This window comes from Mobula birostris, chromosome 12 (assembly GCF_030028105.1).
Source record: "Mobula birostris isolate sMobBir1 chromosome 12, sMobBir1.hap1, whole genome shotgun sequence".
In the NCBI taxonomy this organism is placed as follows: Eukaryota; Metazoa; Chordata; class Chondrichthyes; order Myliobatiformes; family Myliobatidae; genus Mobula; species Mobula birostris.
The window spans coordinates 107,853,568-107,879,383 of NC_092381.1; the positions used below are offsets into that span (position 1 = coordinate 107,853,568).

At 45.8% G+C, this 25,816-nt stretch overlaps 1 long non-coding RNA gene across 2 annotated transcripts in view; it reads left to right on the forward strand.

Moving 5' to 3' along the window:
• The window catches only part of LOC140206405 (uncharacterized), a 42,696-nt gene that overhangs the window by 476 nt on the left and 16,404 nt on the right, over positions 1 to 25,816 (forward strand). For both annotated transcript variants that reach the window (XR_011888138.1, XR_011888137.1), the window contains exon 2: positions 9,801 to 9,898. This is a non-coding gene — a long non-coding RNA (uncharacterized lncRNA). The remainder of the gene's footprint in view (positions 1 to 9,800; positions 9,899 to 25,816) is intronic.

The following is a 25,816-nucleotide window of genomic DNA, read 5'->3' on the forward strand; positions in this document are numbered from 1 at the left end:
AGTGTCTGTTCGGAAATGGGATGGCAGAGGGGACGAAGCTGCTCCTGAATCGTCGAGTGTGTGCCTTCAGGCTCCTGTACCTCCTCCCTGATGGTAGCAATGAGAAGAGGGCATGTCCTGGGTGATGGGGTTCTTAATGATGGATACCTCCTTGAAGATGCTGTGGATACTACGGAGCGGAGGCTGGTACCCATGATGGAGCTGACTAAGTTTACAACTCTCTGCAGCTTGCTTTGATCCTGTGAAGTAGCCCCCTCCCCCCTCCGTACCAGACGGTGCCAGACAAATATCAGGACATATGCCGGTGCTACTAAATCTGATTCTGATGCGGCCAGTTAGCCAGTAGGGTTGGTCGGTACCATCGGAGGAGAATAATGCTCATAGTGATTTTTGGCAGGGTATACATCTCTAGAGTTAGAAAGTATGTGATAGCATCGCACCAGTGGTAGCTTTATGTGTGCTATCATGCATTTTATAACACTACCCTAAAATAAGCATTTCTGAAAAGTGGCCAATATAAAGTACAGCATATATATTCAACCTAGTGGTATTTTGTCATCAGTGATCCCTCAACATTGAAATTTGTCACAATGATAGCTGAGTTCAAGCACTTTTCATCAAATGTTGTTAAAAAATTCTACATTGAAAACTATGTCATTGGTGGCACTCGCAGTACAGTGCCCAAGTTCAGTAGAGCGAATCATTTCATTTTTGGAAAAATATTTGTCTGTTGTTTATTTTGGAAAAGTCAATAAAAACCCTAGGACACATATAATCACGTGGATTTGTGGAGAATTTATTCAGGAATTCGAATAAGTAATCACTTTTTGTAAATATTCCATATTAACATCAATGCAGCAGAAAATGTTACCCACCCCCCAAAAGGTGAAAAAAACCTCATTTGAAGAGATTTCTGGAGTTTTATCAATGTCATGATGTTTTCCATATTGTTGTATCAAACCAAAACAATCTTAAGCTTTTGTCGTAGCACATAGAATTACAGTACAATTATTCAAATGTGGGGTTCCACACGGCCATAACCTAGGCCCCATTTGGTTGTAAAATGAATATATTTAATCAAAGACTGCTTTCCATACTTTAATAACCTATTAATAATCATAATAATTTTCCAAGTCTTCCACGTCTTCCACATCTTCATCTGAACTTTCTACACTCTCTGAGGTGGATGCCTGCTTCTCACAGTCTGTCAGTCTACACATGTCAGTACACCTGAGGCCATTTGCATCACACATACATCTTGGGAGTGAACATTTTTTTGGACAGTTACAGGCCAGTGGATCCAGGACGGCATCGGGTGCTGGCTGGCCTTCCATCCAGTGCACCACCAACTGTTCAGCTTCCTCTTCTCTCTCCATCTTCCATCCTCTGCCAACAGGGCTTAGCACTTGTGGGTCCTTCTCCAAACATCTTCTCCGTATACCAGCCTGGTAGTTGGCTCACTGTGCAAGTTTTGTTAAGCAGTCCTTGCATGGTGGGAGTTGATGACTTTTGATTTCACCTTTGTTGGCACAGAAAAGGTGATACCTGAGCTCATTGACCTTGGTGGTTGATGCTTTTGGGGCATACAGGAGACATGTAAATGCCTCCAATTTGTCCATCAGTTCTGGGGAGAGGTCCCATTCCTGACCCAACTCTAAGAATATGTCCTGAGTTTCCCTGTTGCTGGTCAGAAGTTTTAGGACACTTGTCTTCCCTTTGCCTGCAAAAGTGCTTACAGTGTCGCATCCCGTATATGTGTGCAACCAGATGAGAGCCCTACAAACCTCTATGCCAACAGTGGCAGCAACCTTCCTGATGTCTACAAGCCTTGTACGGGTTCTAGTGCCACACTTCTGGAACAATGGGGCCTCAATCTTGTCACAAAATGCTAAAGACATGATAAAGACATCTGTGTCTTCTGAGCAGATCACCTCAGATTGGTATCCCTCTCTTGTGGCATGGGCAGCATGGAGAAGTAGGCGGCCATCTGCTTCTTCTTGTTGACACTGAAGAGCTGACACCTCCTCACTGTCTTGAGATGTGATTCTGTAACATTTGTCATTCACAGTTGCATACAGAATCTTCTCCTGTAGCTTTGCTCTGAACTCCACCTTCCTCCATTTATGGACTATGAAGTTAATGAGAGTATTTTTGTTACTGACTTTGGTCAGGAAGCTCCTCCACTGCTTCACCATCTCTGTGCCTGTGATACCTTGCAACTCATGACCAGTCTCTTCACCCCGTAGAGATCCTTCACTATTCTTGATAGAGTTCTACACAGAAAGCTACCACCGCTGCAATGCTATCACGTAGTTTCTACCACTACGGGTGTATAGCTTGCCAAAAATCACTATAAGAATTATTCCCCCCAGATGGTACCGGTGGCCCAAATTTGGGGTCCTGGCTCACAGACTAGAATGCTCTCCACGGTACATCAGTAGAAATTTTCGCCTGTTTTTGGTGACACACCAACTCCTCTCAAACTCCCAATGATTTATAGCCCCTGTTGCGCCTTCTTTTAGCTGCATCTATATGTTGGGTCCAATGTTGGGTTTCATGAGGATACGTGCTGAGATACACCCCGGGATGCATTGGGACACATCATTAGTGATGTAACCTGGGGTCATTGAGTGTTTCAGGTCTTTCAACACCAGGGACCCTCGCCCAGGTGACCCAGCCAGGGTTGATCAGGCCCCGGCTTGTGTCCCGGCAGCACTGGTCCACAGGTCACACCTCTTGATCCATAGCCACCTGGAGGCTTGCTTAACAGCTTGTGTGACGGTCCTGAGGGTCTTTGCAGCCCCCATAATGCCAAGGAGAGAGTAGGCTCGACAGAGAGCAGCCAGCAAAACCTCTACACCCCACCCCTCTGTAGACTGGCATCGTGCCCTCCACCCCTGTCTCTGACACAGCTCTACCAGCTCCTGGTATTTGCCCTTCTTACACCGGAACGCTTCCTCAATCCAGTCTTCCCAAGGAGCTGTCAGTGCCACCATGATCACCTGCTTGTCCGGCCTCAGGGACTGTGAGCAATGAAGTCAGGGAACTTGAATTGCTTGCCAAGATTGACTTTCATTTGCCAGTCAACACTGTGGCGAGCAGGCCTGCTGGTGATCTGCACTGGGCTTGTGGTTGGCCTCCAGCTTTGAAACAGGCTATGGGCTTTCATACAGTGAAATGCACCACTTACATAAAGGCACGGATGTGCTGGGGGCAGCCCGCAAGTGTCCGTAATGTGACCACCATGTTCAGTAGAACAACACAGACCACAACAAGGAAACTAGAACACAACAATGAAATTAGAAACAAAAGAAAAACAGTCCCAAAGTCTCAACCCAAAATGTCAACTCTTTATTCCTCTCCATAGATGCTGCCTGACCTGCTGAGTTCCTCCAGCATTTTGTGTGTGTTGCTCTGGATTGCATCTGCAGAATCTCTTGTGTTTGAAACAAACTCCTTTACCAGCCACCAATCCCCTCACAGACACACACAATCCTCACACCTCTGGGCCTCGGACTCTCAGACTCACAGACATCAGCCTCCAACCCCCAGTCTCTGACCCAGGATTGTCCTTGACCTCTGGACAGGCCGACTTCGGTCTTTGACCTTTTGGGCTATCTATTCCAGACTGGCCGAGCTGTGGACTTCCCCGACCTCTGGATATCGGTCCCAGGACTCACCGATCACAGGTTTGACCTTAGGCCTCAATATTGACCAATATCCTCTCTCAGAAGTCAGAGCCATCCTGAGACCATAGTGACAAATCTGTATTTTGAAGCGTTTTGGAAGAACTCAGAGAAATAAAATTTTAAACAGTACCACTACAAGAACAAGAAGATCATGAAGAAGGCGTCTATACTTCATTAGGGGTTTGAAGAGATTTGGTATGTAACAAAGACTCAAGTCAATTCCTACAGATGTACGGTGGAGACCATTCTAATTGGTGTGAAGGCTCCAGTGCACAGAATCGGAAATAGCTGCAGAGGGTTATACACTCAGCCAGCTCCATCATAGGCAGGAGTCTCCCAGCATTGAGGACAGCTTCGATATCCAACAACTTCTCCTTCCCGTAATTGTTTCTCCATCCCTCCCTCTCTATTCCCCACTTTGGCCTTTTACCCCTTCACGCCTCCCTATCACCTTCTTCTGTGTCCCCTTCTCCTTCCCTTTCCCATCCACCTGGCTTCACCTGTCACCTTCCAGCTAGACTCCTTCCCCTCCCCCCCACCTTTTTATTCTGGCATCTCCTCCCTTCCTTCTCAGTCCCGAAGAAGGGTTTCGGCCTAAAACATCGACTGTTTATTCATTTCCAGAGATGCTGCCTGACCTGCTGAGTTCCTCCAGCATTTTGTGTGTGTATTTTCAAGAAGTGAAAATAGTCCTGACGAAGGGTTCTGGCCTGAAACGTCGACTGATCTTTTCCACAGATGCTGCCCGACCTGCTGAGTTCCTCCAGCGCGTTGTGAGTGTTGCTTTTGAAGAAGAGTTGCTTGAAGAAAGTGGCGTCCATCATTAAGGACCCCTCTCCCATCACCCAGGACGTGCCCTCTTCTCATTGTTACCATCAGGAAGGAGGTACAGAAGCCTGAAGGCACACACTCAATTATTCAGGAACAGCTTCTTCCCCTCTGCCATCTGACTTCTGAATGGACATTGAATCCATGAACACTACCTGACTTCTTTTTTATTTTTATTTTTGCACTACTCATTTAATTTAACTATTGTATATACATATACTTACTGTAATTTACAGTTTTTTCTATTATTATGTATTGCAATGTACTGCTGCAGCAGAGAACAAACTTCACGACATATGCCGGTGATATTAAACCTGATTCTGATTCTGATTCCTGGGTGCTGTCTGTGTATGGACTTAGCACGTTGTCTCTGTGACCATGCGGATTTCACCCAGTCCTCCAGCTTCCTAACACAGACGTGCAAGCTTGGAAGGTTAACTGAGCAATGAAAATAATTGGGTGTGTGGGTGAGGGGTGGGATAAGGTGGGATGAGTATAGGAGGGATTGTTTCCATGCAATAGTCTCTCACCTAAAGTGAAGATATTCAGGCCAATCCTTGGTCAATGAGGCTGTTTTAAATATTGTTCCAACGATTGAAAGGCAGGCTTGGAAGTTTTAAGAGGTTACTCGTGAAGCTTTGGTCCATGATATTGAAAGCTCGGTCACAGTTAACATTATAAGACCATAAGGTATAGGAGCAGAATTAGGCTATTTGGCCCATTGAGTCTGCTCTGCCATTTCATCATGGCTGATCCATTTTCCGTCTCAGCCCCAGTCTCCTGCCTTCTCCCCTTATCCCTTCATGACCTGACCAATCAAGAATCTATCAACTTCTGACTTCAATAATGACTTGGCCGCCACAGATTCACCTCCCTCTGGCTAAAGAAATTCCTCCTCATCTCCATTGTAAGTGGGCGCCCCTCTATTCTGTGACTGTCACTGTGTCTTCTGGTCTTAGACTCTCCCACCATAGGAAGCCTCCTCTCCACCTCCATTCTATCAAGGCCTTTCACCATTCAATAGGTTTCAACAAGATCCCCCCTCATTCTTCTGAATTCTAGTGAGTACAGGCCCAGAACCATCAAATGCTACTCATATGACAAGCCTTTAGATCCTGGAATCAATTTCATGAACTTCCTTTGAACTGTGTCCAATGTCAGCACACTGCTTCTCAGATATGATGCCACAATGCTCCGAGAGAGGCCTCACCTGTGCCTTATAAAGCCTCACTACGTCCTTGCTTTTATATTCTAGTTCTCTTGAAATGAATGCTAACATTGCATTTGCCTTCCTTACCACCGACTCAACCTGCAAATTAACCTTTAGGGAATCCCGCACAAGGACTCCCAAGTCCTTTGGCACCTCAGATTTTTGTATTTTCTCTCCATTTAGAAAATAAATCTGAAGCAGGAAGAATTAGAGGAGCCAAAAGATCTCTGAGAGAGGTTTGGATTGGGGTGCAGGCATGTTTTTTTCTTGCAGTTTAACTTTCTGATGCTTGCATGTATTTTTATATAATCACCAAGAGTGCTGTGCAAAAGTCTTGGACGCATAAATATATATATATAGCTAGGGTGCCTAAGACTTTTTTGTATTTGTACTGTATTTGTCAATGTGGAACAGACAGCTCATTTGTAAATCTGGCGGGAGCAAAGGATGTTGGGAATGGTGAGCGTGGAGCACTGCGGGAGGGGTGTGGGATGGGAGGAGGGCCAGGGGCAGGGCTGGGGGGGGGTGGTGGTGGGTGCAGACACACCCAGCCCTGAGACTCCAGGCAAGGTCATTTCATTCCAAACAATTGGTTTATTGATCATTACAGAATGTCTCTCTGGTGCTTCCTGCTCCCTCCCCTCTCCCTTCCCCTTTTCCCAACCATGATTCCCCTCTCCCTGTCTCCTTCCCACTGTCAGTCTCCAACAGAGACCCATATCAGAATCAGGTTTATCATCACTCACATATGTCATGAAACTTGTTTTTCTGTGTGGCAGCCGTACAGTGCAATACATAAAATTACTACAGTACTCTGCAAAAGTCCCAGGCACCCGAGTTATACAGATATGCCTGAGACTGTTGCACAGTACTCTATATACATGTAATTATTCAGTGAATTTTCCAGTAACTACAGTACAGTTACTTTTGCATTTTTCTACAATCTTCTTAGTTTTCAGTAGCAAGTGTCACACCACTGAAATCTGTCTACCTGATATGTTAATTGTTATCACTGGAATCGGTGTTATCACCAGCCTGAGAACGAGACGACCACAGCTGCTTTTTCCTTCTTCTTTTCTTTGTTCTCTTGGTTCCTCTTTCTTGGTCATTTTCTGCTCTTGTATCTCTTAATAAAATGATTGTAAGCAGTAAAAGTTTTATGCCTTATTCTTGACTTCTAGATCACAAAAGAATCAGGATCCAACAGAGGTAAGAAGAGGGAAATTTCTCAGGTAGGGAAATCTGACACCATAGAAAACAATGGGAGAATTTTACAATCATGGCCTTGCTGTCTCTATCAACAGTTAGTTAAAAACGAGACAACGGGGTGACCAGTTGGGACACCCTTTGAGAGAAGGGTAGTGCAGTCTGATGTGACCATAATGAACATTACATTTTCCTGAATGCTATTGCTATCTCTTTGATTTGAAAATTAAAGAAGAAAAACTCAGCTTATTAAAGAAGAAAGATGCATAGCAAGACAAATATGTGACCAGAATGAACATTAAGTATCCATGAAGTAAATTTGAAGGAATCAGGCTTGCTGGGTCGGGTCTGGAATTAAATGTCCAATGTAATGATGGATTTGGCCTTGAATAATCACAGAAGGATTCCATCGATTCCTAGTTGGAATGACCTCTTCGGCACCAAAGGATGTCCTTTGGAAGAGGCAATTGTATTGTCTGAAGTTCTTCCTGAACACGTTTGCAATAGGTTCATCATTGCTGTACAAATTGAGGAGTTCATCAGGTAGAGGCTGCAAATTGCCTATCCTGACCTTTCCCTTCATACAGCAGAAATGTGTGGTTTCTCCAGTGAATAGGAAGGCACGACAGTGAGGGCATACTCTGGTCATCGAACCAACATCAGCAGAAATGTGACGGCATGTGAGTTCTGCATTTTGCCTTGCTCTTTCTCTGTCGAGGTATTGTCGTCGAAAGCGGCCATTGTCGTCTTCAGCAACTCTCGCAATAATTACTCTGTGCCGCATATTCTCGAGTTGATCTTTCCTTTTCTCCTCTGTCTCTCTCTCTCTCTCCTCCTTCTCTGCCTGTTTTTGTCATTCTGGAGACACACAGCCCTTTCACCCTTCGTCTCTTCTACCATTTGTTCTTTCTCTCTGATCCTGGAGTCGTGCGGCCCTGGCCTGATCGGATTCTTGTTCTCTCCTCCGTCTGTGCCTTTTATTGTCATTTTGGAGACGTGCATGCCTCTCCTCCTCCGTCTCGTCTTCTCTCATCTTTTTTGTTCCTGACTCCTTGATCTTGGAGTCGTGCGGCCCTGGCCTCATCCGATTGTTGGTCTCTCCCTCTCCTTGCCACTTCCCGATGACGTTTGGCGTCATCTCTTGACCCATAATGTCCCCCTTCTCTTTCCACACGGCATAATTAGGCTATCCATGTATTTTTACCCTAATGATTGATAGAAGATAGGAAGCAGTAACACCAAAACCTCCAAGCTGCTGAGGCTGGCCGTGCGCATGCGTCAGGCTGTGGTGTCCCGATTTCCATGATGGCCAATCGGGTCTCGGGTGAAAAGCAGCCTGTTGATTTTTGGCAAATGAGCAATTTTATATGAATATATAACCCTGAACTTTGCCTGCATTCTGTAAGTTAGTGCATTTTAATTCGATTTAGCCAAAAAAAGTGCCGCTGTAATGCACTGTTTGCGCTAATTGGAGGTCACAAACAGACAAACAGACAAACAGACACTGTGTACATACATCTACTGATGCTTCCAGACACGTCTTCAGTGATGTTCCTGGAATCATCGGGTGTTTCGGGTCTTTCAACATCATACAACCTCCTCCAGGTGACCCACCGGGGCTGATCAGACCCCAGCTTGTGTCCAGATGGCTAGCTACTTATGACTCCATGGCTCCCCTCTTTTGAGCCACAGCCATCTTGAGGCCCTCTCTGCCGCATCGGCGGCACTGCGGATGAGAGTTTTAGTAGTATATAGATACTAGTAGACCATTCTCAAGTCTGTGTCAGCAAAACACAGTTGATAGTGGTATGGTCATTTAGACACCATTTACAAGGGAATGGGTGCAATTTCCACAATCTCTAGACAGCAAGTTCAAGGTTCAAAGTAAACTTTATTATCATAGTACATTTATGTCAACCCTGAGATTCATTTTCTTGTGGGCATACCTAAACAAATCTATAGAACAGTAACTGTAACAGGATCAATGAGAAAACACCCAGCGTGAAGAAGACAACAGACTGCGTACCAATATAAAGAGTCCTTCAGTGAAATAATTGGTTGTGGGAACATTTCAATGATGGGCAAGTGAGTGTAGTTGTCCCCTATTCAAGAGCCTGCTGGTTGAGGGGTGATTACCGTTGCTGAACATGGTGGTGTGAGTCCTGTTCCTTCTTCCTGCTGGCAGCAGCGAGAAGAGAGCATCTCCTGTGTGTTGGGGGTCCCTGATGATGGATGCTGTTTCCCTGCAACAGCATCTCATCTAGATGTGCTCAATGGTTGGGAGGGCTTTACCTGTCATATACTGGGCCAAATCCACTATGTTTTGTAGGATCTTCTGTTCAAGGGCTTTGGTGTTTCCATAACCAGGCTGTGATGCAGCCAGACAGTACAATCTCCACTACACATTTATAGAAGTTTATCAAAGTTTTAGATGTCATGCCAAATCTCCACAAACTCTTGAGAAATGGGAGGCCCTGATGTGTGTTTTTTTAATCACAATTGCACTTTCATGCTGGGTCCAGGACAGGTCCTTTGAAATAATAACGCTGAGGAATTTAAAGTTGCCGACCCTCTCTACCTCTGATCCTCTAGTGAGGACTGACTCGTGCACCTGTAGTGACACCTAAACCTGACTTACAGCCAACGGTTTACTGTCATTGTCAACTCATTGGAAAAGAGAACATTAGAATCTCAGCAATGAAGACAGGCCCTTCAGCCCAACTCAATGATGCTGACCAAGTTGTCTTTCCGAGCTGGTCCCTCCAAACCTTTCCTATCCAAATTTTACTCTCTACGCAGATGCTGCTTGGCTTACTCAGTATTTGATTTGTGTGTTTTTTCTTCTATGTTTTATTTAAAATTTCTAGAGAGCAGCATCCATCATCAAGGACCTCCACCCTGTTCTCTTCAGTAACCAACGTCCATCATAAAGGATTCAAAGATTCAAAGTCCATCTATTACCAAGGTAGGTCTGCAGTGTACAACCCTGAGATTCGCCTTCCCACAGTCACGAAACAAAGAAAACCCTTTAACTCGTTCAAAGAAAACCATAACCACCCCCCCCCGCCCCCACAGCACAGAAGAAAATCCATGAAAGCAACAAGAAGAGAGAATGAGTAAAAACACAGAAATTAAAACACAAAATTGAAGAGTACGTTTTCAGTTCATCTACATGCTCATTAGACCAATCCACAAACTGCAGACCCAGAATTTTGGTACAATCTTCGCATAGCATCAAGGGAGAGAGAGGGAGAGGGACATTCAAACACAGGGACCTTCCCTCAGGAGTGGCGAGAGAGAGAGACCATCACATGCAGACACCCTCCTCTCATAGCAGGAAGGGCTCCACCCCCATCCCACCCATGTTCTCTTCTCACTACCACCATCAGGCAGAAGGTACAGGAGTCTTAGGTCCCAGACCACCAGGTTCAGGAACAGTTATGACCCGACAACCATCAGGCTCCTGAACCAGTGTGGATAACTTCACTCACCACAATGAGCCTCAGGTCCCACACCACCAGGTTCAGGGACAGTTATCACCCCACAACCATCAGGCTCCTGAACCAGTGTGGATAACTTCACTCACCACAATGAGCCTCAGGTCCCACACCACCAGGTTCAGGGACAGTTATCACCCCACAACCATCAGGCTCCTGAACCAGTGTGGATAACTTCACTCACCACAATGAGCCTCAGGTCCCACACCACCAGGTTCAGGAACAGTTATTACCCCACAACCATCAGGCTCCTGAACCAGCGTGGATAACTTCACTCACCACAATGAGCCTCAGGTCCCACACCACCAGGTTCAGGAACAGTTATTACCCCACAACCATCAGGCTCCTGAACCAGTGTGGATAACTTCACTCACCACAATGAGCCTCAGGTCCCACACCACCAGGTTCAGGAACAGTTATTACCCCACAACCATCAGGTTCCTGAACCAGTGTGGATAACTTCACTCACCACAATGAGCCTCAGGTCCCACACCACCAGGTTCAGGAACAGTTATTACCCCACAACCATCAGGCTCCTGAACCAGTGTGGATAACTTCACTCACCACAATGAGCCTCAGGTCCCACACCACCAGGTTCAGGAACAGTTATCACCCCACAACCATCAGGCTCCTGAACCAGTGTGGATAACTTCACTCACCACAATGAGCCTCAGGTCCCACACCACCAGGTTCAGGAACAGTTATTACCCTACAACCATCAGGCTTTGAGTGAAGAAGATTCCCCCTTCATGTTCCCTTAAGCAGTTCACCTTTCACCCCTAACCAATGACCTCTAGTTCATTTTCTGAGTATTATTTTTCTATTTGCACAGTTTGTCTTCTTTCGCAAATTCGTTGTTTGTCAGTCTATTATAGTTCTTTTCCTATAAAGTGCTCCAGATGGCGTGTGACTCTAACAGCCTCTAACAACCAAGTCCAACTCTCGGCCTTCACGTGTGGCTTAGCCACTAGGGCCGGTGAAACTGTTTCTACTGACAAGAGAGGGGGCAAAGGCACCTCAAAACCAGTTGCTTCGGGCAGGTGGGGCTTGTCAGCCCTGGGCGGCAGCCTGTCTAGGAAAGGAAAACACTGATTTTAAACCTCCACTGCCTTGAGGCCATACCCACCCGTGGGAAAGGCTTCGGCAGTAAACCCCGAGGAAGAGATCCGGAGCACTGCGTGAGCACACCAGGGTCCGGAGGAACGTTGTTTTGTTTGGTTGTGTATACTGCATGTACAGTCAGATCGCAATAAACTTGAATTTGATGAGGTAGAAGTGGGCATATTCTAGATCAGGGTTTCCAACCTGGTGCCCACGGACCCCTGGGGTAATTGAGCAGTCCATGGCATAAAAAGGTTAGTGAAGCCCTGCTCTAGATAAACCAGGCAGAGAAAGATCTCTACATGTAGACAGGATTGTGATGTTGCAAGTACAGTCAGATTGTCTGTGATCTTATTCAGTAATGGGCTAGGTACAGTTCAACAGCTGCAGTTAGTAACCAGACAGCCAAGATCACCAGCACTACCCACTGAACATAACTTTGTCGTTAGTAGTGGTGCAATCACTCGAGTTGAGTACCATGTTCTCCATTGGTGGGTCTTCAGATGGCTACACAGGCGGATCTGGGATTCACATATTCTGAGGGGCTTCCAGACCTCACACTCCTGTCCCATTTCACCACTTTCTGAGAACCACCCATCTTATTTCAGGATGTTAGGATGGTTTCGCTTAATGGAGAACGTGTGTGTGTGACTCTGTTTAATGTGGAGAGGCTGATGTACGGGCAGTCACCGCACGACCTCTGACAGGTCGGGGTCAGAGTCCTGTAGCGTGGAATGCAAGATGACTGGGGTCTCAGCCCTCCTCCATCTTCACTGCTTTGTGATGTGTCTTCATCGTCCACCAGCTCCACCACGGAGATCTTGGTTGGATCGCTCTTTGTCTGGACCCTCGCCCTTGACCTCACAAGCCTCTCCGCCATGACGAAGTGATGATCCTCAGAGAAGACCTTAGTCAGTACCGTAACAGCAACGGCAAAGTATTACGAGTGTCTTTGTTCAGAATGCCAGCTCCTTATTAGCAGAACAAAAAAGATCTTGAAGTTGGATCTGGACAATGTATCGTTTCATATTGTGAACACAGACACCAGGGATTGGCTGATGGGAGCTCTCTGCTGCTCAGAATTTATCAATATTTTTAAAACCTTTTTTTCAGTATCCTGCAGATTAATTTTCTTGAAATATGAACATCAGTGAAGGGCGGCACAGTATTGTAGCAGACATCGTAATGCTGTTACAGCTCCATTGACCTTGGTTCGTTCCCACCGCTGTCTGTAAGGAATTTGTAAGTTCTCCCCATGACCACATGGGTTTCCTCCAGGTGCTCCAGTTTCCTCCAAAGGAATACCAGTTTGAGTTAGTGAGGTGTGGGCATGCTGTGTTGGCACCGGAGGTGTGGGCATGCTATGTTGGCACCAGAGGTGTGGCGACACTTGCGGGCTGCCCCCAGCCCCCAGCACAATCCTCGGAATGAGTTGGTCCTTGGCACAAATGATACATTTCCCTTGAGGATTTGATGCCAAGAACAGTCGTGGTCAAGACAATGATCGCCCACATCACTAGGCATGGCACACAGTGATTATATACAGTGGATTCCAGTGAATACGGGGGCTAAGCAGGTGCTACACCTTGCCCAAGGGTGACCTGAAGACTAGTGGAGGGAAGGAGGCCCTGACACCTCCTTTGGTAGAGACCCTCCACCCCACTACCCGATCACTGTATCTATATGTAAAACTGTAAAGTACAGTATATCTTACTGTATGGTACTGCTACTGCAAAACGATAAATTTCAGTGATACCAGTGATGTTAATCCTGATTCTGATTCTATTGGTTTGCCATCCAGGCAAGGATAGAAATTCAGATTCCGGGTTTAATGGTGGATGGAAAATCCCTGGAGAGTTCCAAAGTGAACACAGCAGCAAATGACTTCGAAATTTTCCCCATCAGCAGATCAGGCAGAGACTGAGATAAAAGTCCCATCTGTGCTGGGAATTTGCAGAGTAACACTTAACAAAGCTTTCTTCAGAACCCAATCACAATAGCTGGAATCTGTTGGTTGTCCACACTGCAGCAGGTTCTTAAAGAGAGGATGGGCTTTATTTGTTGCACGTACATTGAATCATCAGGTGGCGGGGTGGAGATACGTTTCTACCAAAGAAGGCGTGAGGCGCTTCTTCACTCTTAAGTAAGGTGTAGTACCTGCTTACCCGCCCCACCAGATCAGGGTAACGTGAAGCCATAGGAGCAGGTGGTGGATGGTCATATGAGATGTGAGAGAAAATGAAATGATTTCACTACTTCAACAAGTTAGGAACTACGAAGAATTTGAAGGTACTGACAATCATCTTGAATGTTACAATGGAAATGAAGATTTGGCGGATGCATTCATCGAAAGCATTGTATGAAGGCAGTCCAGTATCTGCACTGGTTGTCTGTGATGTGGTGACTTTGTTCGTGTAGTCACGGTCATCCATCGTGTCTGACAATGACAGGAAAACCTGTGTGGGAGAGTTTTTCCCATCATGTCCGATGATGGGAAATCCTGTGTGGGAGAGTTTTTCCCATCGTGTCCGATGATGGGAAATCCTGTGTGGGAGAGTTTTTCCCATCGTGTCCGATGATGGGAAATCCTGTGTGGGTGATATTTTCCCATCGTGTCCGATGATGACAGGAAAACCCGTGTGGGTGAGATTTTCCCATCGTGTCCGATGATGGGAAACCTGTGAGGGAGAGATTTTCCCATCGTGTCTGATGACGGGAAATCCTGTGCGGGAGAGATTTTCCCATTGTGTCCGATGACAGAAAACCTGTGTGGGAGAGTTTTTCCCATTGTGTCCGATGACAGGAAACCTGTGTGGGAGAGTTTTTAAGGTGAAAAGCCCTTGCACTGGGGCAGTTCCTCTCTCCTGGCCTGGGAAGTCCGGGGACAGTGGTGTGAGTGGTCTTCACAACTGTGGTCTTCCTTGGTTGCAGTGGATGACCATGACGTTGTCTGTGCCTTGTCCTGCCCTTTGCTCTCCATGGCACATTGTTGAACTGCATTCCTGACCATTGGATCTCTCTGTAGGCATTTTCCCTCCCGTCCACCAGAGCTGACATCATTTACAATCAATCAAAAGAGCATGGCAGCGTACAGAAGATGAATTCCTCCATCGATAACTATTAGGAACCAATTCCCAGTGTTATGGTACTCTAATTTGTTCTGTATTTCATTTAAATACATAATTTGTTGCTCAGTTGAACTGTAGTTTGTGAAAAATCATTCACCACTTCATTCAACAGTAAAGATAATCCTTATGCATCTTTTCATGGGAGTCATAGCACAGAAACAGGACCTTGGCCCATCTGGTCAATGCTGAACCATTGAAACTGTCTACTCCCATTGAGCTATGCTGGGACCATAACCGTCCATACCCCTACCTATATGTACCTATCCAAACATCTTTGAAATGTTGAAATCGAACTCACATGCACCACTTGTGCTGGCAGCTCATTCCACACTCTCACCACCCTCTGAGTGAAGAAGTTTCCCCTCATTCCCCTGAAACTTTTCACCTTTCACCCTTAACCCATGGCCTCTAACTGTACTCCCACCCAACCTCAGTGGAAAAAAGCCGGCTTGCATTTACCCCGTCTATTGCCCTCTACATATGGGTGGATTGTCACCTTGTGGTGGTGGAGAGGCTGTTGTGTTCCTGAGATCCCAAGAGCAATGCCACCTGGCACTTAGCTCCTGGTAGAGTTGCTTGCGGTGGTAAGTCAAGGAGGGTTTCCAGAGAAAGAACGATCCAGCCAAGACCTCAGTGGTGGAGCTGGCAGAAGATGTTGACATGTCACAAAAGCAGTGAAGGGCGAGGAAGGCTGCACTCCCCAGGCGTCTTGCACTCCAGGCCGTGTATCGGAATCACCACGTTAAACCAAGTCTCCTACGTGCATTTTCCATTAACCCCCCCCAGGAGAACATCATACTTGACTTGAGTGATCGCACTGCTATTATGGGTAAAGACGAAATAATCTGCAGATGCTGTTGTCAAAGGAACACTCACGATGCGCTGGAGGAACTCAGCAGATCAGTCAGCATCAGTTGAAAAGATTCGGGCCGAAACCCTTCGTCAGGACTGAAGGAAGAACTTTGGGGAGGGTTTGAAGAATGCTGGTAGTTGAAAAAAAAACAGTAATTTGAAAGACAAAGGGTTTGGGGGAGGGGAAGCAGGGAGGTGATTGGCAGGAGAACAATGCACAGTAGTAGAAGGAGGCGGAACTATGAGGGAGGTGATGCGAAATAGGGATAGAGGTAGGGAGGGGGAGGGAATTACTGGAAGTTGGAGAATTCTATGTTCATACCAAGGGGCTGGAGACTACCTAGACGATATATGAGGTGTTGCTTCTCCAACCTGAGTTTAGCCTCATCATGGCAGTAGAGGAGGCCATGTATGGATATATCTGAATGGGAATGGGAAGCAGAGTTGAAGTGGGTGTCTACCGGGAGATCCTGTCTGTTGTGGTGGACGGAGTGGAGGTGCTCAACGAACCGGTCCCCTAATCTATTATTATGGGTGTAGTTTAAGGAATCAATGGGCAGCCCTGAATGTCTCCATAGTAACCCAAACATCTTCAAGGAGCAATGCCTCAGAAAGACGGCGTCCATCATTAAGGACCCCCATCACCCAGGACACGCCCTCTTCTCATTGCTACCATCAGGGAGGAGGTACAGGAGCCTGAAGACACACACTCATTGACTCAGGAACAGCTCCTTCCCCTCTGCCATCTGATTTCTGAATGGACACTGAAGCCTTGAAATACTCCCTCATTTTTTAAAATATTATTTCAGTTTTTCCACTATTTTTAATTTATTGATTTAATATGCATATATATACTTACTGTAATCAATTTACTTATTCATTTTTTTCTAAATAATTGTATATTGCATTGAACTGCTGCTGCTAAGTTAACAAATTTCATGATGCACGCCGGTGATAATAAATCTGATTCTGATGTCACATTTTCACTCGTGGGTTCACCACTGTTGTGTCTTTAATATTTTAGTTATATTTTGTGTATATATGTATTGTTTGATTAAGCATTCTTGAATTAGTTTAAAGTTTTGAAGTTGCAAAACGGAACAGCCACCCCTGTTCTAAGCAGTAGTTGGCTCTCTGGACAGAATTAGTGGAGCCGATAGTGAGAGGGACTGACCGGTTGGGCATTTCTCTTGGCTGGAGAGACCAGGGGACACAGTCCCAGGATGCATGGTTTGTTCTGTCTCTCCGAGTAACCCCAGACAGCCTCAGTGATGTTGAGATCAGGGCTCTGTGGAGGCCACACCATCTGAAACCATTTAAAATCTAGGGAGCCGAAGACTTTTGTACAGTACCACACACTCAGTGACCAGTTCATTAGGTATACCTGTGCACTGCTCGTTAATGCAAATATCTAATCAGCCAATCATCTGGCAGTAACTCAATGCATAAAAGCATGCAGACATGGTCAAGAGGTTCAGTTGTTGTTCAGACTAAACATCAGATTGGGGAGGAAATATAATCTCACTGACTTCGATTGTTGTTGCCAGATGGGATGGTTTGAGTATCTCAGAAACTGCTGATCTCCTGGGATTTTCACACACAGCAGTCTCTAGAGTTTACACAGAATGGTGCAAAAACGAAAAACATTCAGTGAATGGTCCATCATTCCTCCAAGGTCGAGGGTTCAGCTCAGGGCTAACAACCCTGACTGGTCAAACAAAATTGTTACGGAAACAACAGGAATTCTGCAGATGCTGGAAGTTCAAGCAACACACTTTATCAAAGTTGCTGGTGAACGCAGCAGGCCAGGCAGCATCTCTAGGAAGAGGTACAATGGATGTTTCAGGCCGAGACCCTTCGTCAGGACTAACTGAAGGAAGAGTGAGTAAGGGATTTGAAAGTTGGAGGGGGAGGGGAGATCCAAAATGATAGAAGACAGGAGGGGGAGGGATGGAGCCAAGAGCTGGACAGGTGATTGGCAAAAGGGGATACGAGAGGATCATGGGACAGGAGGCCCAGGGAGAAGGAAAAGGGGGGGGAACACAGAGGATGGGCAAGGGGTATAGTCAGAGGGACAGAAGGAGAAAAATGAGAGTGAGAGAAAGAATGTGTGTATAAAAATAAGTAACGGATGGGGTACGAGGGGAAGGTGGGGCATTAGCGGAAGTTAGAGAAGTCAATGTTCATGCCATCAGGTTGGAGGCTACCCAGATGGAATATAAGGTGTTGTTCCTCCAACCTGAGTGTGGCTTCATCTTTACAGTAGAGGAGGCCGTGGATAGACATGTCAGAATGGGAATGGGATGTGGAATTAAAATATGTGACCCACTGGGAGATCCTGCTTTCTCTGGTGGACAGAGCGTAGGTGTTCAGCGAAACGGTCTCCCAGTCTGCGTCGGGTCTCGCCAATATATAAAAGGCCACATCGAGAGCACCGGACGCAGTATATCACCCCAGCCGACTCACAGGTGAAGTGTTGCCTCACCTGGAAGGACTGTTTGGGGCCCTGAATGGTGGTGAGGGAGCAAGTGTAAGGGCATGTTACGGAAATAGCAATGGAGAATCCTTCTACATCTGAGTGTGACGGTATTCCCGAGTCTCCACCCGGGACTTGCGTGACTGAAAGGAGTGAAAACTGAGAGGAGGCTACTGACATGATGAAGGAAGCCCTGAACACCACCAGAGATGGAGGACCTTCACTGCTGCCCTGAACACCAGTGGTGTAATGGGCAGTTGGTTAAGCTGATTCTAATTCCTTCTCTCCCCTGGTTGCTGCACAGACACTGAGTTCCTCAGCAGATTGTCCCAGATTCCTGTCTCTGAGGCCTCTTGTGTCTCCTGGATACAGTGAAAAGCTTTTGTTGGTGTGCCACTCAGCTAGATCATGCCATGCATAATAACGTTGAGGTACATAAAAGCATAAAAACAGAAATGCTGTGTTACAATTACAGTGTAAGAGTGATACAAAAGGTTCAAATGGTTCAATTTAATATCAGAGAATGTATACAGTATACAACCTGAAATCCTTACTCTTCACAGACATCCACGAAACAGAAAAAAAATCCCTCAAGAATGAATGACAGAAAAATCAGAACCCCAAAGCCCCTCCCATTCACAAGCAGCAGGTAAAGCATCGACCCTCCCCTCACTTGTTCCAGCAAAAATCCCCTCACCCACCCACCATGCCAGCAGCCACCAAAAGTGACCTTGTCCAGAGTCATCAAGAACCTACAATCCATCCTGACACGTTGATATCTCAGACAGGCTCTCTTTCACTGGTGAGGGTGAGAGATATCGCTCCTGCAACAACGAAAGGGGAGACTAGCAACCCGCTGTTTCAATGTTACAATCTGCCGAGTCGCTTGTCTGAGTTCCCCGACTCACAGATCAGCAGAATCTCACTCACCATCAAGAGAGACAGAGAGATCGCTTGAGTGCGGAGGCCTTCTGACCGCAGTGCACACCACCGACCGTCTTGATATTTCAGTCTCCTGTGACGCTTTATTTGGCAACAACGGTGAGGTATTGGGTCACCCCCTGTGCCTGCCTTCCGGGTTGCCCCTGGAGATAGTGAAATGGCAGGCCACAAAGCGAATCCGAGAGTGAGAACCACTGCCCGTGGACAACCATAGTTTAAGCTGCAACTGCAGATCATGGACTCTGACAGGACCCCAGCCACCTTGAAAAGAAAAGAAAGACATGAGAAAAGAAGAAGAAACCGTTTTGTAGAGGAACTGGAAGAAGTCGCCCGGGTCTGCAAAAATTGCTGGCGCCATCTTTAGCTTCTCCCACTCCAGAGTATAGGCAAGGGGAATTTGCATTCTTAGTGTGCATTCACTTAACTTAGATGACATATTCCTAATTCTACAATCTTTCCCAAAGCAAAAGTACTTTACAGATAACATAGGGCAACAGAGATCAGTAGCTTAAGGATTTTGGGCTGCTGATCATGAAAATTTCCCTGTCACATTTTTTTTTAAATCGCCTATACAGTATTTGTTATTTCAATTCATAATTCAAGACAATTAAAATGTTGCCCACAATGTAAAGAGGAGAAGTTTTCTAAAGAGCAGATTCTGTATGACAGGACAGGCTATAAACTTTCATGAAGGATTTTGATATTTGAGACAGATGTTTCCCCATAACAGCTGATGCCAAGGTTAAGGAAGTCGTTTTTGTTGGTCGATAGATCAAGCGCGTTGCCACGTCAGTGATAGGCAGTTTGGAAAACCTCTAGTGGGACCAGAGAAAATCGCATGGAAGACGTTCAAAGAGCTTGCTGTGGTCTGGAATTTTGCCCACATCAGCTCATAAGTGAGATTGAGGTCAATGTGTTTGTTTACAGAATTGTTCACAGAAAGTCTGCTTCTAGGAATTCTCTTGCATGCAGCACGTTGGCTTGCTTCTTGACTTTCTCTGATGCCCAGTCCAACGTGTGCTCCACTCGATCCTCATGCATAGAGAGTCGGGAGACTATTTATGAGCCAATGTGGGCGAGATTCCAGATCACAACACACAAGGTTTGCCACTCAGCTGATCAGCAATGAGATTTCCTTCCTGTATCACAACGGAGTTTCTGCAATGATGGCTAATCTGCTGATTGATGTGTATATAAAGGCCAAGCATTCGGGGGGTAAACCACAATCAACAGTGCGCTGACGATGTCTACTCATATGGTGATGAAATGTTTGCAAATGGATTGCCAAGTTTGGAGAACAACTCAACCCAACCATAGAAACATAGAAAATAGGTGCAGGAGTAGGCCATTCGGCCCTTTGAGCCTGTACCACCATTTATTATGATCATGGCTGATCATCCAACTCAGAACCCTGCACCAGCCCTCCCTCCATACCCCCTGACCCCCGTAGCCACAAGGGCCATATCTAACTCCTTCTTAAATATAGCCAATGAACTGGCCTCAACTGTTTCCTGTGGCAGAGAATTCCACAGATTCAGCATCAACCAGCCAAAGTTACACATCTTTCAAAGTACGTACAATCACGTCCTTTCAGCCCTGCTCTTGTGCTGTGCTGAAACCTCTGTTCCCTCTGTGCTGCCCAGGTGCCTGGCTACACAGTACTGCACACATAGCCTTCGTTGCAATGCACCTGGAATTGGAAGCAGCTAGAAAAAGTTTGTAAAATGTGAAAGATGTTTTATTTTATGTGTGGAGTAGGCCATTTGGCCCTTCGAGCTGTGCCACCTAGCAATCTCCCGACTTAACGCTAGCCTAAACATGGGACAATTTACAAAGACCAATTAACCTACCAACCGGTACACCTTTGGACTGTGGGAGGAAACTGGAGCTCCCGGAGGAAGCCCACGCGGTCACAGAGAATACGTACAAACTCTGTACAGGAAGCGGCAGGAATTGAACCTGGGTTGCCCGCACTGGAAAGCATTGTGCTAACCACTACACTAACGTGATGACACCGGTTTTCTTTGTTGAACCATATTTCATCATACCTTTTAAATAATAAATAAAATCAAAAGTACGTGATTTTCCAGTTTTCATTCTAAATATTCATATCTACAATTCATGATCTTTTTGACCATGATTGCCCTTGGCAAATATTTCCACAAAAGCGATTTGCCATTTCTTCCTCTGAGCAGAGTGTTTACAAGATGGGTGAGCCTAGCTGTTGTCAACACTCTACAGAGATTGTCTGCCTGGCATCAGTGGGCGCATAACCAGGACTGTCAGGAAGGGCAGGCAGATGATAGGACAACAACGCAGCTGTCATTAGGGATACAGAATCAAAAAGGGTAGCAAATGCAGTACTCAAGGTGCTATATTTCAATGCATGGAGTGTAAGAAATAAGGTGGATGATCTTGTTCCACTATTACAGATGGTCAGGTATGATGTTGTGGCCATCACTGAATCGTGGCTGAAGGATGGTTGTAGTTGGGAGCTGAATGTCCAAGGTTACACATTGTAGCAGAAGGATAGGAAGGTTGGCAGAGGGGGTGACATGGCTCTTCTGGTAAAAATTGGCATCAAGTCAGTAGAAAGATGTGACATAGGGTTGGAAGATGTTGAATTCGGAAACTGCAAGGGTAAGAGGACCCCGATGGCAGTTATATACAGGATTCACAACAGTAGCTGGGCTGTGGACCGCACATTACAACAGGAAACAGAAAAGGTGTGTCAAAAGGGCAATGTTAAGAAGTCATGGGAGATTTCAACATGCAGGTTGATTGGGAAAATCAGTTTGGTAATGGATCTCAAGAGAGTGAGTTTGTTGGATGCCGATGTGATGGCTTTTTAGAGCGGTTTGTCGTTGAGCCTACTAGGGGATCAGCTATACTGGATTGGCTGTTATGTAATGAACTGGAGGCGATTAGGGAGCTTAAGGTAAAAGAAATCTCAGGAGACCATGATCACAATACGATTGAGTTCAACTTGAAATTTGTCAGGTAGAAGGTAAAGTAAATTAAAGTGAAATAGCAGTACTTCAGTGGAGTAAAGTAAATTACAGTGGTATGAGAGAGGAGTTGGCCAAAGTAAATTGGAAGGAGATGCTGGCAGAGATGACAGCAGAGCAGCAATGGTGTGAGTTTCTGGGAAAAAAATGAAGAAGGTGCAGGATAGATGTATTCCAAAAACAAAGAAATACTCAAATGGCAAAATAGTACAACCGTGGCTGTCAAGGGAAGTCAAAGCTAATGTAAAAGCAAAAGAGAGGGCATACATCAAAACAAAAATTAATGGGAAGTCAAAGGATTGGGAAGCTTTTAAAACTCTACAGAGAGTAACTAAAACAGTTATGAGGGGGGGAAGGATGAAATATGAAAGCAAGCCAGCAAACAATATCCAAGTGGATAGTAAAACCTTATTCAAGTACGTAAAAAATAAAAGAGAGATGAGAATGGATATAGGACTGCTAGAAGATGAGGCAGGAGAAATAATAACGGGGGACAAGGAGATGGCAGATGAACTGAATGACTATTTTGTATCAGTCTTCACTGTGGAAGACACTAACAGTGTGCCGGATGTTAAAGGGTCCGAGGGAAGAGAAGTGAGAGCAGCTACTATTACAAGGGAGAAGGCGCTCAAAAAGCTGAAAGGCCTAAGGATACATAAGTCATCCAGACCAGATGAACTACACCCTTGGGTTCTGAAAGAGGTAGCAGTAGAGATTGTGGAGACATTAGTAATGATCTTTCAAAAATCATTGGACTCTGGCATGGTTCCAGTGGACTGGAAAATTGCAATTATTTCTCCACTCTTTAAGAAAGGAGGAAGGCAGCAGAAAAGAAATTATAGACCGATTAGCCTGATCTCAGTGGTTAGGAGACGTTGGAGTCAATTGTTAAGGATGAGGTTATGGAGTACCTGGTAACACAGGACAAGATAAGACAAAGTCAGCACGGTTTCCTTAAGGGAAAATCCTGCCTGATGAACCTTTGAGGAGATTACAAGTAGGATAGATAAAGGGGATGCAGTGGATATTGTTCCTTTGGAGTTCCAGAAGGCCTTTGACAAGGTGCCACACATGAGACTGCTTACCAAGTTAAGAGCCCATGATATTACAGGAGAGTTACTAACATGGTTAGAGCTTTGGCTGATTGGTAGGAGGCAGCAAGTGGGAATAAAAGGATCCTTGTCTGGTGGGCTGCCAGTGACTAGTGGTGTTCCGCAGGGGTCGGTGTTGGGATCACTACTTTTTATACTGTATATCAATTGTTTAGATGATGGAATAGATGGCTTTGTTGCCAGGTTGGCAGATGATACAAAGATTGCTAGAGGAACAGGTTGAGGAAACAAGTAGGCTGCAGGAGGATTTAGACAGATTAGGAGAATGGGCAAGAAAGTGGCAAATTAAATACAATGTAGGAAAATGCATGGTCATATACTTTGGTAGTACGAATGGTAGAAATAAATGTGCAGACTATTTTCTAAATGGGGAAATCCAAAAATCTGAGATGCAAAGGGACTTGGGAGCCCTCGTGCAGATCACTCTAAAGGTTAACTTGTGGGTAGAGTCGGTGGTGAGGAAGGCAAATGCAATGTTAGCATTTCTTTGAAGAGGGCAAGAATACCAAAGCAGAGATGTGAGGCTGAGGCTTTATAAGGCACTCACCCTGAGTACTGTGAACGATTTTGGGCTCCTCATCTAAGAAAAGATGTGCTGGTATTGGAGATGGTTCAGGGCTGGTTCACAAGGATGATTCTGGAAATGAAAGGGTTATACGAGGAACATTTGATAGCTCTGGGTCTGTACTCGCTGGAATTTAGAAGGATGAGGGGGAATCTCATTGAAACTTTTTGAATGTTGAAAGGCCTAGAGAGAGTGGATATGGAAAGGATATTTCCCATGGTAGGGGAGTCTAGGACAAGAGGGCACAACCTCAGGATAGGGGGGGGGTCCATTTAAAACAGAGATGCGGAGAAATTTCTTCAGCCAGATGGTGGTGAATTTGTGGAATTTATTACCACAGGCAGCGGTGTAGGCCAGATCGTTGGGTGTACTTAAGGCAGAGCTTGATAGGTTCTTGTTTGGACATGGTGTCAAAGGTTACCAGGAGAAGGCCGGGAAATGGGGTTGAGGAGGGGAGAAAAGGATCAGCCATGATTGAATGCTAGAGCAAATTCGATGGGCCAAATTAGCCTAATTCTACTCCTATGTCTTCTGGTCTATTTATTATATATATACACACACTTATTCTAATTCACAGTTTTTCCTCTCTGTTTTTATGTGTAGTCTGGGGAAATGTACACACTCAGGACATCAAATACTTTTTCGGATTTTAATTCCTTTATCGGTTTTCGATGTTTAAGTACCAGAAGAGGGTCGCGAAACAAAATGAACGAATTTACAACCAGTTCTTGCTGTTACAATCTCAGTTTAACTTTCGATCCACACCCTTGTGTATAAACAGAATTGCATATGCAGTATAAAAATACCAGAACTAATACGGTACAAATATGGTACAAATACGGTAGTGGCAATCCTGCTTGGATGGTGAGGAACTTGCTATAAGCCATGCTACCCAGCGTTGATTTCTTCACTGGTGGAAATCTTTTCTCGCCATGCCCAGCACACTCTGGGAAGAACCCAATTCCAACACCTTACCACGTCTTCAGCAGAAAGCAAAATGGTTTCCCCACTATCCTGCGCATGCATAATGACATCAACGTCTCCCTTAAAGGCACAGACAACTATTCTAGCATTGCCCGGATGGCTGCCTAAGTACACTTTTAACAATACTGAATAAGATCCGATGGTCACCTGGTTAGATTCTCCCCTGCGTTCAAGTAATCGTCCTCGATTACTCGCTCACTACAAGGGTACTTTTAACCTCCTTAACTGCTTCTCTAAAGAGAACGGAACTGAGACTAGCCAGTCATGTTTCCGGTCCACCGTCTGTTCTGGCCATCTGCGCTTCTTTTCTGGAGGCAACGTATGCAACAAATCACGCATCGTCCTGTTGAAACGCTCGCACTGCGCGTTGCCAGTATGATGAGGTGTGTTACGGCTTTTCCTTACCCCGTATAGTTTGCAAAGCCCTGCTATGACCTCACTTTCGAAGTTACGGCCCTGGTCAGAATGCAATCTCTCAGGAACACCTACTTCATGAACCAATCCCTCAAGAGCACCCTGGCTGTGGTTTCCGCCGTTTGACCCCGAGTCGGAAAGACTTGGGCAAATTTAGTGAAAATGTCCGTGACCACTAAGACATTCTCACGCCCATCACTTGCCGGCTACAACTTCAAGCGGCCCAGAGGCCAGAAATGGCTTCATGGGGGGCGGGGGGGTGCGGATCCTGGGCTGCGGCATCTTAGTTAGTACACAACGTGGACAATTTTTGACCCACCGTGCCACATCCTCATGTATGCCCAACCAAAAACATCAGCTTCTTAACAACTGCAGAGTACGTTCTATGCCTTGATGGCCCATAGAGTCCTGTACATACTCTAACACCTTGCTCCTCAAGCTGATTGGTACCAGAAGCTGGTAACACTCCCTAAGCTTCTCATCCTCAACTACCCTATACAGTAACCCTTTACGCTCCCTGATGCTGTCCCAGTGAGTTAACAGAGACAAAACGGGTTTAGGCAGAGTTTTTCGCTCCTGGCCACTCAGCCTCCTTTTCTGATCCCATAAGTCTCTTAGGACACCTAACACAGGGTCTTGCTGCTGAAAAGTACGCAAGTCCCTATTAGAATAACCTGGGAGGGTTGGAGTGTTCCCTTGTGTCGGACCACTTACATCACTCGTACCAGCTTCCCAGGCTCGAATCTGCTTACCCCTATGGCTGTTAAGACCAGCGGTAACCAGTGCCGGGTCACGGGCAGTGCC